The following is a 20,964-nucleotide window of genomic DNA, read 5'->3' as shown; positions in this document are numbered from 1 at the left end:
AGATGGCACATGATGGAGAATTTCAGTCTGTCTACAGAGAGGTTGTGTGTCTACAGAGAAGTAACAGAAGTTCTTGCAAAACTGGATTTGCATTTGCTACTGTGGCTAATCTTATGTAAACTGACTTTGTCTTGTGGCATGAAGTCTATCCATCCTCTATCTTTCCATCTGTCTGTCTGTCTATCGGTTTCCTGTATATTTAATATATTGTTTTTTTTTTTAATCCAGATCTCAATTAAAACTCTCTCTGTGTAAGGATTAGCAGCAGTCCAAATGCATAAATGGTCAGTATTTTAAACATTTTCTTTTGTGGTCACTTTTTGTGGCCTTTTTTAGACACCAACATCTTTCATTTTGGGTACTAGATTTGTAATGTAGTTATGTAGCAAAGACCTCCTAAAAATGTGAACTACTTATCTATTCCCATTCCTGAGATTATATAGCTAAATGTGAATTTGTTTTGTTTTAAATTATAAATAATATAATTCTTTGTAATTGAAGAAAATATTTTGTGGCTTTGAAAATCCAACATGATGTGACAACATCTTGATGGTGTGCTATTATAATTTATCTTTCAGATGGCATTTCTGTCTATCACAGAACTAGAGGAACATCCAGTTATTAGAAAAGTGTTGATAATAAGCCTTATATTTTGTATTTGCTTGATACTTAGTCAATTTTGTAATCGATTGCCTACTTTTGTGAATCATTTGTTTCAAACCAGGCATTCAGAGCATGTTTAAAACTGCCAGTAAATGAAGATTCATTACATCATATTGTTTCATAATTCCAGTGTTTCTCAGTAGACACGTCAACACACCCACACTTGTGGTGTTTACCAGTTGTCTAGGCTACATATTTCCTGTATTAGGCCCAAATGTTAAGACTTCAAGTATGTGCAATTTTTTTAATAACTGGATGGAAAACATTGTTATAACAATGTAAGGGATTTATTTTGATTTCCAATACATTGCAGTTTAATTAGCAGAATGCTTGTCATACAGCAGTATATGTCTGCCACTTATATGAGTGAAATTAATTATAAACAAACACAGAACACCTGCCTGTTATGAGCTAATATTAATACACAATGAACAACTTAAAACAGTCCACTCCTTTTGTTAAAATGTTGCAACGTTTCTTAAGGCATCTTAATCATTTCAGTCTAAGTTTTTTATCTCAAAAAAGCTTGTTGCTCAATGACATGTGGCAATGATCTTAAGTCATAGGTTTCTATGTTTCCTGTATATGTATTCCTGTAATATTATTTCCTGTATACATTCTGGTTGTTTTTGTTAAAACAGCCTTCCTGCTTGCTTGATTATAAAAGTTGCATACAACTCCATCTCCATACCCTGGAGATTAGGTTGAATTTGTTACTGTTGCATTTTCATTTACACTGCTATCCGCTGCTTTCCAGCCAAATGACAGCTGTCCCCAGCACAGGATTGTGGCACTGCTAACCACTGCTACCAAAATCAGTTTAAACTCATATATGTGTCCATGTGTTGTGAAGACAACAATTAACAACGAGTTGTTGCAGTGGTTAAAGTTTTATTCAAAGTGCGAAGTAAATGTCAGAAGTGTAACTAAGGGGAATTACCGGAATCAGGGATGGACTGAAATAAAAAAGTGGACCTAAAGTCTTTCCAGAGGATTTGACTGCTCAGTGCGACTTAGGGCCCTATCTTGCACCCAGCGCAATTGACTTTGTACACCGACGCATGTGTCATTCCTATTTTGCACCCGCGCAAAGCGCGCTTTTCCCTCCACAGAAGCACGTCGCTAAACTAGTGAATGAACTTGCGCTCCCTGGGCGGTTCAGCGCAAAAAAGGAGGCGTGTTCCGGCGCAAACAATCCCTGGTGCTATTTTGCTGTTACATTAAACAATTGCGCCACTGACCAGAAAAAACCTAGTCTAAAGTCAGTGGCGCGTTGCGCGTTGTTCATTCTGCTATTTTAAGGGCGCATGCTTGACCATAATGTATAGCGTGCACAACGCGCATACACTTTGCTCATGTAATCTACACAGATGCAACAGTTATTTTTGCAAATCATAAATTGTTACACTAAAAAATATTAACACGTGAGATGACGGAAATCATTGTGGTGTGCCACCAAGATGTGAAAAAATAGGCATAAATCTAGCTTACAAATTATTCAGGCTAATTGTAGTAATTAAGGATCAGACCTGTTGGCCAAATAGTGGCAAGACATATGTGTATATAAGGACATCTGACAAATTGTGGCTATTTCCTCCCACGCCTGTTTAACCGACGCTATTTTGGGTGGGTTTCTCCCATCCCCATACAACACAACTTCTCTGTCTTTCACTGCTCTTACAAGAACATCAGTCTCCTCGGCTGTGAACCGCTCCTGGCGTGCGCCTGGTAAATACGCCATAATAATAGCAATCCATAATGGAACTTGCGCACCTGCTTTTAAAGGGAATGTTGGATGACGCTCTGATTGGTTTATTTCACGTTACGCCCAAACCACACCTATGAATAATGAAGCTACTTCAGACCAACCCATTTTAGATCCCGCCGGGAAAATAGCAACAGCGCCGAGACCCGCCCACAAACTTACTTGCGCTTCGCGCTTTGACACTTGCGTTTCAGATCGTTAAAATAGGGCCCAAAATGTCAATGACCGTTCATACCTGATATAATCAATGCATAATTAAATAGAGAGATATAGATAGAATATCCTGTAACACGATGGTGCCATACTTTTGTAAGACTTTGCCGTTTTAGAAGACACTGAAATCATCATGAGATAATTGAGGGTAATTGTTACTTTAGTTATGCGTGACATTGAGGAGAGCAGTGGATATTCTGAGAAGCATTTTACGCAACAGGACAGAAGAAGACCACTGTTTCCATTATTTGTAGGCCTAAATAAAAATAGATTTGTGTATGAAATTGTTGTGTCTAGTGACTCTGGTACAAATCTGACATTTGTACGGTAACGATTGATTTGTACTGCACGTAGTGGTTGTGATTGATTAATATTTAATTAATAATTACAATTACTCTGTCCTAACAATTAAGAAATGCTTATTTACTACAAAGGCTATTCTAATAATCTTTAGCTTTTCCTGTTCTACAGCTTTATTGCAACACTTTTTGACTTTGACTTTTGACTTTTCACCAACACACACATATATACATATGAATGACCATATGAATGTATTTAAAGCACCTTTCTGTGCAGAAGTCAGTAGTTCTTCATTATGCTGAACAAAGGTACAACAAAACCAGACGATGAACATTATTAATATTATTAATTAATGATTATTATATGATGCAGTCACACTTGTAGCAATATTTGTTAGTTCTGTTTGTTGATTGAGGGTTAGCATCATCTGAGGTAACAGCTCTTTCAGTAATTTAGTGGGTACATGATCTAATAAACATGTTGTTGGTTTAGATACAGTCATAAGTTTATTTAGTTCTTCCTGTCCTATGGTTGTAAAGCACTGCAGTTTATCTTTGGGTATGATGGATGAAACTGAAGTGTTAGATGATCTACATTCGCTATTGTATTTCTAATGTTATCTATTTTATCAGTGAAGAAATTCATAAAGTCATTACTATTTAACGTTGGTGGCATATTTGAATCAGGTGTCGTCTGGTAATTAGTTAACTTAGCCACTGTGCTAAATAAAAACCTTGGATTGTTTTGGTTATTTTCTATGAGTTTGTGTATATGCTCTGCCCTAGCAGTTTTTAGAGCCTGTCTATAGCTGGACATACTGTTTTTCCATGCAATTCTAAATACTTCCAAGTTAGTTTTTCTCCATTTGCGTTCAGGACTACGAGTTACTTTCTTGAGAGAGTGAGTATTACTGTTATACCACAGCACAGTACGTTTTTCTCTAACCTTTTTCAATTTGATAGGGGCTTCTAATGAATTAGAAAAAATAGTGCCCATGTTTTTCAGTCATTTGTCAGTCAGTTTGTATTTTTGGGTACAAATAGCAGTTGAGATAGATCAGGCAGGTTATTTGCGAATCTTTCTTTGGTGGCTGGAACAATAGTTCTGCCCAGACGGTAACGCTGAGACATATAGTTAATATCAGTTATACACAGCATGCACGATACAAGGAAATGGTCTGTAATATCATCACTTTGAGATACAATATCTATAGCAGTAAGACCGATTCCATGAGATATAATTAAATCTAGTGCATGATTAAAAAGATGAGTGGGCCCGGTGACTCCAAAAGAGTTTATTAGGTCAGTAAACGCAAGTCCTAATACATCATTTGTATTATCAACATGAATATTAAAATCTCCCATGATTAGCGCCTTATCAACTGTAACTAGAAGGTCTGAGAGGAAATCTGCAAATTCTTTTAGGAATTCTGTATATACACAGTATACACAGTAGACAGAGTAAGAGATACATTAGATTTCTTTTGCATGTCTGACAGCGTAACATTAAGCAGAAGTATTTCAAAAGAGTTAAACCTGTATCCTGTTTTCTGGGTAACATTGAGAATATCACTATATATTGTTGCAAAACCTCTGCAACGACCAGTCTGACGGGGCTCATGCTTATAACTGTCACTTACGAGTGCAAAAAGCATCCAGAGATACACAAACAGAAGAGACTCTGCACTATACGTGGATCATAAGTAATAGTTTTCAAGTTCACTTTTACGTGTTGTTTGCATAAATGTGTGTCGGCAGTGTTTGTACACAGCCACCCTATAATTATTAAATCCACTCGCTCCTTTATCTTCATGCTAGAGCATTTAAAAGCAGCAGAAAAGTAAAAAAAAAAAAAAAAAAAAAAAAGTCTTATTATTAGAGCTACGCAGAGATTATTCATTCAAGAATACTGATTGATTGAACTCTTATTTTTTAAAATTTGGGGTCATATTTTCAGCATAGACAGAAGTATAAGTACTGTATATGACGCTGCTGTCACTTCATATTACAAGGTTGCCAACTCTTACGCATTTGGTGTGAGACACACACATGCATGCTCCTCTCACCTTCTCACACTGCTGTAAATCTCATGCAAACCACAACCCTGCTTGCGATATGAAATCTTTGTACATTTTAATACTAAGTTCTTACAATAAATACGGTTTTGGTGCACTTAATGTGTTGTAAATCGTAAATTGTAGCTCTTCAGTTAAAGCCAGAGCCATGGAAAAACAGAGTTGCGACAAACGTTGATCTCGGTCATGCGGTCACGTGATCTATAGAGCCCTCCAAACAAACCAGCGTTAACCGCACATTTGAATGTGTTTGTAGGATATACGACAGCTTCATTATACAGGTATTATTTGCAGCAATATTAGTAAACATTACAGCATATTATGGTTTGATTATTACGTCGATGACACTTACAGTATCATTTTATTCTATTATTAGGGTGATGGAGGCAACATTAATATGGTTTTCTTAACCCTAAGGTATTGCTTACATGATACGTGACCATACAGCTTAACTATTTTTTCAGTTAAATAAGTGTTGTATATTTTAGTTTAATAATATTTATTTTATATTTTGAGAATATCTTTTGGTACTAAATACTATTTGTGCAATAATTATAGTCCATTAATGACTTAAATATATATTTTTTTCGAATATGTCTATTTCTTCAATTACAACTAGTGTAGCATTTGAGGTTAAAATAGAGAAATGGTTTTAAATTACAGTGCAAAAAGGCAAAATAGAGTAATTTTGTGGTAAGAAAATAAATAAATAAATATTTTTCATTTGTAATGCCATGGTTCACCTATTTAGTAGGCTGTATGGCTTTTTACTCATTACATTTAGAATATTGCAAGTCAAGCTGAACTTAAAAGTTGGCAATCCTGCTTCAAATACATATCTAATTTAAACATGTAATTTGTTTCAACTTGCAGAACTTATGCATGTAAACTGTACTTAATCAGTGTATATTCCCTTTAGTCAAATATGAGATTTACATCCAAAATATTCAAAAGTATGTAATCTTACTTTTTACTCCATTAAGTAAAAAGTATATATGTATCTGAGGTCTGGGTGATTGAAAAACTACTGATATAAAAGATGAGGGCTAAATAATAATAATAATAATAATAATAATAATAACTTTAAAATTCTAAATGAAAAGTTTTCTAAAATTGTGTAGCTTTATTTGGTATATTGCTCATTTGTATGATGTTTGGATAAAAGAAAACCTATTTAAATACATTTAACAAAGCATTTAGAAATGTAGACATCTAATGCATGCACATATATACACTCAGAGGAGCAGAACATAAATCTTTTTATCAATGATTTTCTAATCATCTGATCTTTCAGTTTGATGTGGAGAAAAGTTCTGTGACAGACAGAAACGCCATCTGAAAAATAAAATACAATAGCACACAATCAATAGGCAAATCTTAGAACTGTATTATCTATAGTTTGCACACCTTCTATTCCAGAAAATATTTGTGTTCATATATTTTATTAAAAAAGCCCTTTTTGGGGTTTGTGGGATGTGCATGCTTTTTTTAAAAATTGCATTCATATATTTTGTCATTTTGCACAAAGACTAGCATAATATATTATGGAATTTTAAAGACAACCGAAGTTTAGATGTTGCTAAAGAATAAATCACACTTATGGGAATTTGTTAATACTAACTTGTACTTCTCAGCACCGATGTCTGTGTTCACACCTTCTGTCAAAATAAAAATAGATTTTTTTCTAACAGCAAAAATTTTATAGTATTGATTATTGATTGACGTTTTGGTATTTGAAAACGATATTAAATAAGTTATACCTTCTTCTATTACTGTGATGTGAACAGGACTCATTACGCCTCCAGCAAAGCAGCAGTACCAGCCAGAATCAGTCCGTCTCAGTCCAGTCATCAGCACAGTGAAGGATCTTCCCCCATCATCATCTCTGATCTGCACTGATGAATTCTGGGATGTGTAAGTCCTCCCCACTGTGTAACAGCTCTGATCTTTATATCTGCACCACTGTTTGACTTTATTCTGATATCCAGAACTGTAGAGACACTGAACACTGATACCACCACCTTCATGTCCAGAGACACTGCTGTTCACCACAGATACACCAGGAGCTGAACACACACACACACACAGCAGTCATTTGAGATGATAAAACACATATTTAACGTCAGAATGTTATTAAAATGAATACAAAATCTCTTACCAGATTGAACCTGGATATAAACCTCATATGTGCTGATCATTATTTCTTCAGTGTCAACAACACAATGATAATCTCCAGTGTCTTCATCCTGCAGGTTTCTCATAGTCACAGTAAAGAGACTCTGATCAGGATGATCAATTACTGACAGATTCTGCTCTGTTGTGTTTGTGTATGTGTATGTTTTATCAATCTCTGAGAACCAGGATTTCTTCTGCTGTGTGTATTTCTTTTCATAATAACATGGGATGGTGACAGATCCTCCAGTCTGAACAGTTAATACATGGTTTGTCCAAGTATCGTAGCTTTCAACACCTAAAAAAACAACACACAAACCATTGTTATGTTCATGATTAATATTAAATCACTTCTTAAGTTCTTAATTAGTTCTGTCTTTACATAAAACAGATTTACATATACATACATATTCTCTCACCTAAACTGAGCCAAAATCCGACTGAAATGTAGAATATGTTTGCCTTCATGTAGGAGGCCATATCTTTTCTCTTTACTGATGTTTCCTGTTTGAGGTTTTCCCTATGATACAGAAGTATAACTGGTCAACCTCCGTCTTCTGTCATATCAGGGGCTTTTGCACTGGGTATTTATAGGAACTAGACACAAGGGCGTTCAAAAACTACATTTTCATAGAGTTATATTTAAACTCTTTTACACAGCTTTTTAAAAATGGTAGTTGGCCAATAAATGTAAATTTACGTCATTGATACTCCAGTTCGAAAGCCCCTGTTATGATGAAAGAGAAGATGCTCTTCTTGCACCAACTGACCAAGGGTTGTCTGTCTAGACATCACATATTGATAAAAAAAAATACAATTCTTCCCATGTTTGATGTGTGATCAGGATAAATTATCAAAAGTTACATTAATTAATATTCTGGTATCATTAACTAAGAATGACAAATACTGCTATCTAGATTACTGTCAATAGCCCTATTTGGACGGGACTAGTTTCACAGGGGGACGTTAAAGAAATTTCTGCTTCACAGACGTACTTTGAGATTTTAATCCCGTCTGAATCTGTCATGTCTGTCTTTTTCTCACATGACCTCTGTAAAAATTCCAGAGCAAATTACCTATGTTTTTCAAACTCTGCAGTACTCAGAGACATATTATCCCGTCCGAATGCGAATGTCTGTGATTGCCGAAAATATTTTTTCCAAAATGCTTTTTCTTGTGTTTTGCTCAATGTGAACTACCATCTCTCGCTATAACGCTGGTATTCAGGTTTCTACTTTTTGCTCATTAATAAGGGATGTACATGTGTTTGGTACACTGCGAAGAAATAAAAAAAAATTTAATCTACAAGACCCAAATCACGTAAACTGTTAAGATTAGCTACTAGTATCAGTTTCAAGTAAGATTATATTAATTTCTGGGCTTGGGCGCTGCGTTGCATTCTAATGGCCATGTTGATGGCCTCGTGAATATAAACAGACAGCAAGTCGAATGAGAAGAAGCGGAGTTGGGAGAAAAAAAAAAGATGTTAAAATCGCAAAAAGGTTGTGGGATTTACAGTGATACGATAAACAGGGATGTCAGGTATGTGGACAAAGTGAAACAGATGTTTTCAAAGCATCATTTTGCTTACTTGAAAGCAACCTAAGCGTGATGTTGGCTTTTTTAAGATAACAGCGTGGATGTTGTGAGAGCACGATTTCACGCCAATCTGTAAGCAAAGTCACGTTAGACCTGTCAGCTGTCAGCAGAAGGAACAGAAAGATGTTTCCCTTATTTTGGATGAATAACCCTTATTTTCAATATCACCAAACCTGTCCCTCACTTTACCTGTATGTAAAAGTGGTTTGCAAAACAGTATGACCACAATAAGGATTCAAGGATGAAAACAGAGAAATATAGAGAATCGCTATCTATATAATGAGAGTACTTAGAAGGAATATAGAATGTGAAACATAGAAATACATACATATATATATATATATATATATATATATATATATATATATATATATATATATATATATATATATATATCCATCAGGACTGCCTATGCATAGGGGATCTTGTGCAATGCCCCTGTGTATATGTATTGTATGTATGAATTGAGTCAATGCTGAAGCGGGTTACATTTATTTATATGCAGTAGGTGACAAACATGCGAATGTATTAACTCATGCCCCAAAAAACACAACAGTGCAGTAACGTGTGAGTCACGTTGAGTCACTACATGACAACAATAGCAGCAGTAGCATATGCAAATATAGATGAGGATACATGAGTATTATTAAAGTGTTCATATGATGCTGTTTAAAAGAACATTATTTTGTGTAATAAATGGTTTAGGCGGTTTAAGGTTAAAAAACAACAACAACACATTGTTTCTCCTCTATGCCCTGCCTTTCTGAAATGCGTCGATTTTTAAAAAGCTCATCATTCTAAAAAAGGTAGGTGTGCTCTGATTGGCCAGCTATCCAGTGCTTTGTGATTTGCTGAGTACCTTAAGCATGTGACGGAAATGTTACGCCCCTTATACTGTGCCGTGACCCAGACCAGCAGCACAAGACTCAGTCCAGTTTCTCTGCTCGTGCACATCCCATCATCAGTTCTCTTTTAGCAGTTCAGTCAATATACTGTTAGGAGTAACTGAATAACTAGGGATATTGGTTTATATCGCATCAGAGGGAGTGTAAGGCACATTTATAAATCAAAAAACTTAAGCAATTTGTGGATTAGTGCATACTGCATATGTGAACGGTTTTAAATGATTCATTCCGATTTGGTGGACTGGTTTGACCAGTTCACAGAGAAGATCGGGACACCAGATGAGACAAAACCAATAAAACCCTTTACAAATGAGTCATTAGTTGCATCCAATGGGGACATAATTACTGATTATAAATGACTATTGTGTATCGCGCTGCTTAAACATAAAACCATGTCTGCATTTGTGATCAGAGAAACAACAAATGCTCTACACTGCTCAAAACTCAAATTTGAATCATTGGCAAATTATTCAAATATATATAAATTAAAAAAAAAAAACGTACGTAGAGGCTGTGAGTCAAAAGTGTCAGACTGTCCATCTTTTTAGAAACAGCCATTGTGCCACAGACGTATTGCAGGCTACTAGTTCAGGAAACAGTCCACATCCTCCATAAAATGTGCAGCACACAACTGAATATTTGGGTTGAACTTTTCTGGAACAGTGTTGTAAATACAACTTAACCACTGATTTCTACTTGTCCTCTTTGGAAGACCAAACAAAGTTTCGCTTTCATAATGAAACACAGCATCTCCACAACATGGTGACAGCAGCAACAGCGAGAATCAAAAGGTATGCCTTCTTTCTTTCTTTGCTGGTTTAGCAGGGTCTGTCATGATCCTGCCCTCGTGTCCTTGATTTTTCCTAGTCTTGAGGCAGGATCATGGCAGACCCATGTTTTGTGTACAAGCGCATGGCCTTGTCTTTGGGCCATGTGCTTGTGTTGTCTCGTTCCCTTGCCCCGCCCCCCTTGTTAACCTAGTCGTGTCTTGATTGTCCTATCTGTAACACCTGTCGTGTCTTGATTAGTACCCCTATTTAGATCTCCTAGTGTGCTCTGTCTTGCGTCGGTTCATTGTGTTACTTGTGTTACTTATGTGTTTCTCAGATGTGTTCTACTTATGTGATCGTGTGTGAGATTGTGCTGTACCCTCTGAAGTCCTTGTATTACCGTGAGTGTTTGTAGTTAGTGTCAAGAGTTTGTTTGTCTTATCAATCCTGCCCTGTTAAGTTGTTTAGTTCCTGCCCTAGCTGTTGTTTTCCCCCTCGTGGGTTTTGTTTTCCCCTTTTTGTATTTAATAAACCCTTTGTGTTGAGAATCCCTGTCTGCACCTGAGTTCCTCCCTTACCAATACCTGACAGAATGAACCGACCAAAAAGGAACTCAGCAGGCAGGAGGTCCCCCGAGCTCCAACACTTGTTGGAGTTCCGTCGACAATGTTGGATGTCGTCCCCCACCGACAGGAAGGGGGTCACCCTCCCATACTCGCCCGAGGGGGAGTGGATCCTTCGGAATTATGCCCGGCTGTGGGAGAGCATCTCCCAGGAGGAGCCACAGAGGTCCCCCCCACCTACCCAGCTGCCGGCGATCCCGGAGGGTCGTGTCCTGGCCGTGGCAACCCTGGGGGATCAGTTAGGTCCCTCCCAAGATCCTGAGGCACCTCCCACTACCTTAAGTCTCCCCAACAAGCGAGGGAGACGGCTTTCATGGGAGTCAGCTTCAGAGTCTTCGGCGTCCGAGGCTGCCCTGCCCGAGACCAAACTCCCCCAACCCGCCTCTGACCCAGCTGTAGCCTCTGCACCGCGCCCGAGGAGGAAGAGGAAGAAGAAGGGGCCTGCCGGTCCTGTGACCCTGTCTCCTCCCGAGTCAGCAGCGGTGAGCGTGCCTGAGCCAGCAGCAGTGAGCGCTGGCGTGCCCGAGCCAGCAGCGGAGAGAGCTGGCGTGCCCGAGCCAGCAGCGGAGAGAGCTGGCGTGCCCGAGCCAGCAGCGGAGAGAGCTGGCGTGCCTGAGCCAGCAGCGGTGGGCGTGCCCGAGCCAGCAGCGGTGGGCGTGCCCGAGCCAGCAGCGGTGAGCTTGCCCGAGCCAGCAGCGGAAAGCGCTGGCGTGCCCGAGCCAGCAGCAGTGAGCGTGCCCGAGCCAGCAGCAGTGAGCGTGCCCGAGCCAGCAGCAGTGAGCGTGTCCGAGTCAGCAGCGGTGAGCGCTAGCGTGCCCGAGCCGGGAAAGAAAGCTGTATGCAAGTCGGCAGTCGTGAGAGCGGAGGAGAGAGCCGCGGCCGACTCTGCAGCAAAGACTCTTGTACAGTCGGTTTCATCTCATAAGGAGATGCCAATTGTCCTAGCTGCTAAAGCATTTTCTGATTATTTGTCCCGTCTTGTCCAAATTTTAGAAATCCCCGTCAGTCCTGTCTTGTCCCCTGACCCTGTCCCCAGAAGTCCCAAATGTCCAGCCGTTGTCTCCCCGTGTCCTGTTGATGTGGCCCCGTGTCCTGTTGATGTGGCCCCGTGTCCTGTTGATGTGGCCCCGTGTCCTGTTGATGTGGCCCCGTGTCCCGTTGATGTCCCCCCGTGTCCTGTGGTCCCCCCGTGTCCAGTAGATGTTGTCCCCCCGTGTCCAGTAGATGTTGTCTCCCCGTGTCCAGCCGTTGTCTCCCCGTGTCCTGTTGATGTGGCCCCGTGTCCTGTGGTCCCCCCGTGTCCAGTAGATGTCGTCTCCCCGCGTCCCGTAAGTGTTGTCCCGCGTCCCTTGTCTGGTCCTGTCATGTCCCCTGTCAGTTGTCCCGAGACCCCTCCCCGTCCCTCACCACCCAGACCTGCCCGTACCCCCCGTCGTCAGACTTCGTCCTGTCCTCCTAGGATTCCTACCCCTCCCACCCGCCCTGGTCTGTCCCCCATGAACTTTGTGGTCCCGCCCCCTCCCCTTCCCTGTTTGTTTTTTTTTATTTGTCACCCCAACCCTGCCGTTGTGTACTCATGTTTGCCTTTGTTGTTATTTGTCATGTCCTGTTGGTTTGTGTCTGTGTCCCAGTCTGTCATGTCAGTCATGTCCCGTGTTTGATGTTCCCTTGAGGAGCGTCTGGAAGCCGCTCCTTAAGGGAGGGGTTCTGTCATGATCCTGCCCTCGTGTCCTTGATTTTTCCTAGTCTTGAGGCAGGATCATGGCAGACCCATGTTTTGTGTACAAGCGCATGGCCTTGTCTTTGGGCCATGTGCTTGTGTTGTCTCGTTCCCTTGCCCCGCCCCCCTTGTTAACCTAGTCGTGTCTTGATTGTCCTATCTGTAACACCTGTCGTGTCTTGATTAGTACCCCTATTTAGATCTCCTAGTGTGCTCTGTCTTGCGTCGGTTCATTGTGTTACTTGTGTTACTTATGTGTTTCTCAGATGTGTTCTACTTATGTGATCGTGTGTGAGATTGTGCTGTACCCTCTGAAGTCCTTGTATTACCGTGAGTGTTTGTAGTTAGTGTCAAGAGTTTGTTTGTCTTATCAATCCTGCCCTGTTAAGTTGTTTAGTTCCTGCCCTAGCTGTTGTTTTCCCCCTCGTGGGTTTTGTTTTCCCCTTTTTGTATTTAATAAACCCTTTGTGTTGAGAATCCCTGTCTGCACCTGAGTTCCTCCCTTACCAATACCTGACAGGGTCAGGATGAGCCTTAACTTTTATAAAGAATATCTCTTCGGGTTTGAGAATTTAGTCTTTGCAACTTTACAGATCTTCATGCATCAAGAGCTTTTAACACTCCAAAGAGAAAGGAACACTTGAAAATGCACCATATGACCCCTTTAAGATTATTCTAATAAAAATGATTTAACTTCATGTGCAATGCAGTCAACATTAAAGTGTCTCACTCTTGAGGTTTCTGGGTAGTGGGTATTAAGGCTGTATCCTTCTCTAGTTCTCATTTTACAATTATAGAACGACTGGAGGGAGTTGATGCTGAAGCCGGTTACATTTATTTATATGCAGTAGGTGACAATCCACCACAAATAAAGATTTTAATAGGACTTGAAACAGGATGTGACTCACATCTTTCACACTGCAGTCAATGTTAGTTGAGAATAACGACTCATTGGTAAAAACATACACATCACAATTCACTCATAACATAAGGCTTGTGCTTACAGAAAAATTAATGACATAAAATATGCACTAAAATTAAAGATGATCTTCCATTTAACTTACATTTACACTGTTATTGGTGATGCGTTTGACACCATAGATCATGATATACTCGTAGATCGATTACAAAACTATACAGGTATTCAAGGGCAGACTCTAAGACGGTTTAGATCCTACCTGTCCGATCATTACCATTTTGTTTATTTTAAATGGGGAGTCATTTCGTTGATCACCAGTAAAATATGGAGTGCCACAAGGATCCGTCCTAGGTCCCCTTCTATTTTCAATATACATATTGCCTCTTGGTAATATTATTAGAAAATACGGGATTAGTTTCCACTGTAATGCTGATGATACTCAGCTATATATCTCAACGAGACCAGATGAAACTTCTAAATTATTTAAGCTAACAGAGTGTGTTAAAAATGTAAAAGACTGGATGACCAATAATTTTCTCCTATTAAATATGGATAAGACAAAGATGTTAATTATTGGACCAAAAAAACGTACGTTAACATGGATGTGTAACTATTTAACAAACGTAAACGAAAGAGTTACAATGAATAAACGTAAACATCATGTTTGTGACCTTGTGTTTGTGGTGCATTACACTCGTAAGCATCGCAGCTATTAAATTAATGGTTAAAACAAACATACAAAAAAAAAACATACAGTCTAATGTGTCAGTGTAGGAATTAGTATACAAATAATAAATCTGTGTATTTATTTCGGAGTCTTTACTCACCTTGCGCAGCGGTTGTTTCTTACTCTCTTTGAGGAATGGAGCCGTTACTTCTTTGTATTTGAAATCGCTCTTCCACGCACGCGCGCGCGAGCAAACAGTAGGAGCGCGAGGACGCGTCCAAACCTCATGCATTTTCTTCTTGACAACAGCTGAACAATTATTTCTGAATAATTTAAACTTATTTTATTAGGCAAAAAAAAAAAAACTCTAAATATTACTATTGTACCGATTGTTATAATTAGAATATTTTTTTTATTAAAGTAATGCGTAATGAGTCATATTTAGTTCAATCATATTTTTTATGTTTGCTTTAAAGTTTCAAGGTAAACTATCCACCTTCAAATGATTTAACATTTAGCCTATTTCAATAAAACTATTTTAAGTTATTAAGTTATTTTATTTATTTATTTATGTTTTGACAGAACAAGTGTGAAGATTTTTACATTTAGTTTTTTTTTCACATGGAAAGTGCCACAAAAGTCATTGTTCCATCACATTCCTAAAAAGTAATTATTAATAATAATAATAATCAGTCAAATTTCATTTTTGTCACATGAATCTCTTGGTTCTTCCAGATGCTGGCTTTTACAAGTGAGATCTTCCAGGAACCACTTTAATGTTAACAGAGCTTACAGTAACCCTTTTTTAAAATGTGAGTTCCTCCAGGAACCTTCAGAGCACTTTGAGGTCTCAGTGTAATGAAAGGGTGACTCCAGAATCTCAGAACTGGGAACAAAGTTCTTCAAGGATCCCATGAGTTTCTGCACGAACTGCAAAGACTATAAAGGTTCCTCCAGGAACCATATTATGAGAAAAAGGCACTTAAAATACATTTTAAGGTTCCTGGAGTACTCAAAAGGATCCCTGAGGCACCTTTAGTTTTTACAGTGAAGTGAAGAACCCCAAAAGGTGCCTCCAGGAACCTTTAGTTTTTACAGTGTACAGTTTGCAACTAGACGGATGAAAACCACACAAAAAAACCTACAATTAACTTTGGATACTTACTACACAATTGCTGTAACTTCCAAAGTGCCAAAAACGCATTACCAGAAGTACAACCCCACACACCATGAGAGGAGACTCCCAAAGAGGACAACTGAAACAGATATGTTTGTTCATATATGACATAAAATGTATTTATGTGTTCATAAGAAAATGATATACAGAAGTATGCTGGTGTAGAGCGGAAGGTCACCTGTTAGGGTCATTTGAGCTCATCACAGATGGATTTCTGACTGTTGTCTCCAGATTGTGGATGGGAGATGCTGTGCTCACTGGCATAAGGACAGAAATCAAATGCAACATGAATAGAGATTTATGCAAAGGATCAGTGATGCAATGAGGCAGAAACAACATAACATCATGTGCCATCAGTAACTTGTTTCAATAGTGTAATGCGGGAGAGAGGACTCAAAAGGCAAGAGTGGCGATTACAGTCTTTATTTGAAACAGAGTCTGACCACAGGCAATCCAAATTAAATGAGAAAACAAAGAACTGAAGACACCCGTAGGCTGGGAAAAACTTGAACACAAAAACTCCTCTATGGCAGAGAAGACCACAGCACTGGTGAGGAACACAAACTAACGAAGAGGCTGATGAAGGGAGAGCTCCAAACAGGTAAGTCGAAGTAGTTCTTGGCAGGTAGGGTTCTGTGGATGTATGACGAGCACAGAGTAATTCTAGCAGCGGTGGCAAAGTAGTGACAGGACAGATTCACTAACCAAACCGCACCTGTCACATTAAACAATCTGACAATAGGACAAGAGAAGAGAGGGTTAAAAAAAAGCCAAGATAAGAACATGGGGGGGGGGGGCCTAATGGAAAGTGAGAACAGCTGTCAGTAATGAAGTGGAGGGTGATGGGGGAAAGGGAAAAAGAGTGACCAGCAGAGGGAGACAGGACCATGACAAATAGATTTATCTTTATTTGCATAGGTAAACAACTCTCACATTTCCTCTGATTATGTAAGAATGTTTGAGTTCTGCAAGTGAACAACGCCTTGTGGTGCCATCCCAAAGAGGTCCAAAATCACGCTCACTGACCTTTTCCTGGACTGTGCCCAGCTGGTGGAATCACCTCCCAATCTCAATTCAAACAGCTGAGTCTCTACTCATTTTCAAACAACATCTTAAGACTCATCTTTTTCGCCAGCACTTAACCAACTAGGCATCATGTATGACATTCAAAAATGGGATATGAGCTACAAAATGACCAGATCCTGCCATTAGCTATAGAAGACATATCTTGTATGTATAGGGCTTATATGTGGATATGAAGAAGCAATACAGAAGACCTGTATTTCCTGTGTATGCACATATATGCACCTCAATTTTGCCTATATGTGGCATATATATGCATATAGGTTTCATATATGCGCATATATCCACATATAGGTTCTTTCCATGTGGGAAAGAACAGAAATAGGGGCAGACACAGACAGTCCATGATCCTGACAATATGATTGTATTTAAAGCACCTTTCTGTACAGAAGTCAGTGGTTCTTCATTATGCTAAACAAAGGTACAAGTAAACAGTCTCAGGTTTAAAAAAAATAAAAAATAATAAAAAATAAAAAGTTTAAATATTGCTTATATCTTTCTGTAAACTTTCACACATCCTTCACACATGTTCTACTGTACTGTGTTAGTTGAGAATAACTTACGAGTGCAAAAATCATCCAGAGTCCAGGCACATCCAGACACTGCAGTATAAGTGGATCATAAGTATAACTTATCCAGAATAGTCAGAATGCTATTTTAAAGTGCAATGGAGGAGATAAAATCAGAAAGTAGTGATACATTATCTGTATTATAAACAGCACTGATGAGAAGAAGAGATAAAACCAACATAAATTATACTTGCTTTTCAAACTACACATCATCATCATTACTAAAATGTAAGTTTTTCCCCCCTATATTAATAGTTTTCAAATTCACTTTTACATGTTGTTTGAATATAAATGTGTGTTGGCAGTGTGTGTACACAACCACCCTATAATCTTCTCTTCCGTGTCTGTTGTGAGAGAGTTCAAAACAAAGCAGTTTGTGATATCCTGTTCACGAATTAATCATTCGTTTTAAATGATTCACATCTCCAATACGCATTTTTCGTATTTTGTTCGCACTCTTAATTGCTGGTTGTAAATAAATTATTCACAAAAGTTTTGAAGCTTGACAAAGTAGTTTATTTATTTATTATTATTATTATTATTGTTGTTGTTGTTTAATCAAATTTAAATGAAATTTCAATTTAATCTGTGTAACAACTGCTGTAATATTAGACAACAAAATATTGTTTTCCCCATTAAACATTAAGCTAAGTAAAATCTGAAAAATACCTTCATAACTATCCACAGCAGCAATGATCACAAGCATCATACTGAAAATCTTCCCAGGGCAATTGTCGTCCGACTGGAGACATATATATGACTAAACAAAACAGTCGCTCCACATTGCATTTTCTAAAAAGCAGCATCTTCTTCAGTGAAGTGAGTCCCTTGTAGGAAAGAACATACTTAGAGTTTACTGATCTTACTAGCAGTGAGCACGTTTTTGGAAATACATCCTGGAAGCCTTGCACATAGCCTAGTTACAAATGCTGCGCTCTTCACGATGCACATTCTGATCCTGAAACAATCCCACACTTGTTTTTTAGGAGTTCTGAAATAGTGAATGCACCAGTTTGTATTTGGGACTCAGGATCAAATGAGTTGGACGACTTTTTAAACCAGCTAACTCTCAGTGGACAGAATCATCTTCATAAATACAAGTCACTGATTCGTAGGCTTTTCTGTATTGATTTAAAGTTTCTATGACTCTGTTTGCTAATTGTTTAAGAAAGCTGCTAAATGTGATAGACTATAGCCTTCTGTGATATAACCTATGTATGCCATCTACTTTTGTCCAAAAGTGTAAAGAGATGCTGATTGTGGAAGATCAGGATGTTCAGGTGTGACAAATCCATTTCAGAACTAAAGCTAAAATGTTATAAAATGTGTGGAAATGTCACTGAGATATTAAATAGCCCACTGACAATGACAATCATGCATGTGAGATGATTCTTGGACGACACAAAAGTTGCATAAACTATGTGTTTTAATGAATGTTGATAAGAAATGCATAAAAATTATATCGTTCATGTTTATGTAGAGATAAAAATGTCCAGCAGATGGCGCTACACATACAGAAAAGATATTTAAAAAAGCGTGTAAGCAAGGTATATAAACTATTTTATGCAGACAATTATTATAATTTTTTTAAATGTGCAATTGAAACGAATAAAAGTATAATTCAAAGTAAAATTCAAAATATACTTATTTTAAAAACGATTTCATTGCAACTAACAAAACTGCATTTACTGTAAGTAACCCAAACAATTATGTAGGCCTAATGTCGACTTCAAAGAAAGCACGAAAAGAAATGTTACAGAATATTTCAACTCTTTCTAAAGTGTTGATTTGGTCATGTATTATTTCTGAAATGTACCTGTCATGTAATATGCATATCTATGTACAGTAGGCCTCGAATAATTAATTTTGCTTTCACAGTATTACATATGTTAAGCAATGAACCATCACAATTATTTATTATTTACAGTTATTGACTTCCACTTTCTCATAACTTCATTCAGAGTTTATTTCACAGAGCTGTAGATCACTTCAGCTTCTGGATTCACTGATGATGAAGGCTGTGAAGAAACAAGATCAGCTCTGAGAATCTCATTTCTGCATCACAACACTTAGTGTGTCATTTCAGGGCCAAAAGTGACACATAATGGACATAATGGATATGCAAAAATAGTCATTTACAAACTAATTTCCCACTCCCTGTCAAAACTGCACATCACTTTAATAAAAATCTCAAGAGGAGACACTTACTGCTTTATGAAAGGTAATCGCAGAACTGTAAATCACTGAATTATCATCCACCGAGGCAGAAGACTGTGAACAAACACACATGACAATCAGCATCTCAGTAAATATTAATGAGTTTTGGGTGAATGTGTTCTTCTCTGAAGACTTCTGGATTGCACGAGTATGTTAATAAAATCCTAAAATACTTACTGTATTTCTGGTGCTGTTGAAATGCCCTTCTCTAATTTGCCCTCTCTCTGTCAAAGTGAGATATGAAGATTAAATCCCATGACATTTTACTCTATTAACATCCATTGAATCTTTCAATTCCACAAAAAGATATTTCTATGATATTTCTGTGTTTGCATCAAGACGATGAACTTTATATTTGACCGATTTTGTCCTATAATTGTGCTATAATTGTGGATGCCTCTCAAGTCACCTTATTATCTCTTTTATAAATATATATTATGTCCATTTATTGATTTATGAGAAACTCACCCAGCTTCTTTCTCAGCCTCCAGGTTACTATGGCAACAAGAGCAACAATCAGTAACAGCATAAACATGGAAAGCAAACACGTGACCAGAATCACATCAGACCTGTAGTGATGAAGAGACATATCTGTTTTTATCATAACAACAGAATTTGTAATTCAGAGATATAATTTCGAGCAAATGTCTTAAATATCTACTTGTTTTGCTCATCTGTGCTGCTGTGTATTTCAGTGTTAACAGTCTCTGAAGCTGCTGTTAGAGATTGATGTGTTTCAGCTCTGCAATTAAAAATAACTATAGTACTATGGTGCATGTAACAGCAATACAGTTACTATGAATGACTGAATAACAATGTTTACACTTACCTGTCTGTGTCAGGTGTTGAATCAGTTATCACAGATCTTGGAAATAGCAGAAATGGAGAAACAAGTTTATTAATGTGAACATAATCTTATCATTATAGCTGTTTGTTATTGAAGCCCATTTCCAAGCGCAGAACTCTGACATAAAAAGTATACATTTTGCATGTATTATAACATTTTTCATCTCGAGAATTAGACTTCGTCATAATTGTAGCTTTCAATCCAAAAGTTATAACTTATGGATGTCATAATTTAAACATTTATTTCAAAATGCCAACTTTCCAACTCATATTTTTGTCATAAATTTAAATTTTAGTTTAGTTTTAGATTTTCGGTCTCATAATGTTGAGTTTTTACATTAAATTTAGCCCTCATCTCATAATTTTGACATTTTATATCATAATCATAATTGTGATTTACCCAAAAATTATCTATTATGTGGCAGAAATGGGTTTCCATAGTATATTGAGCATCCAGAGTATTTTGCATTGGCTTTTATGGTTTTCAGATAAATTATGATTATATAAATTTCATATCTTAATTAATTATTACTGTTCCTAAGAAGTCTGATAAAGGCATTCAGTCTGATAAACTGTGTGTAACTGTTTCTTACTGTTTATTATATATTTGCACCTAAACTGAAAGTTTTTGCCTTTTAAATTTTTAGCATTTTTGATTTTTACTTTGTGATGTCACATTAAA

Source organism: Carassius auratus, unplaced genomic scaffold (assembly GCF_003368295.1).
Source record: "Carassius auratus strain Wakin unplaced genomic scaffold, ASM336829v1 scaf_tig00036640, whole genome shotgun sequence".
Classification (NCBI taxonomy): Eukaryota; Metazoa; Chordata; class Actinopteri; order Cypriniformes; family Cyprinidae; genus Carassius; species Carassius auratus.
Note: the sequence above shows the minus strand (reverse complement) of the source record.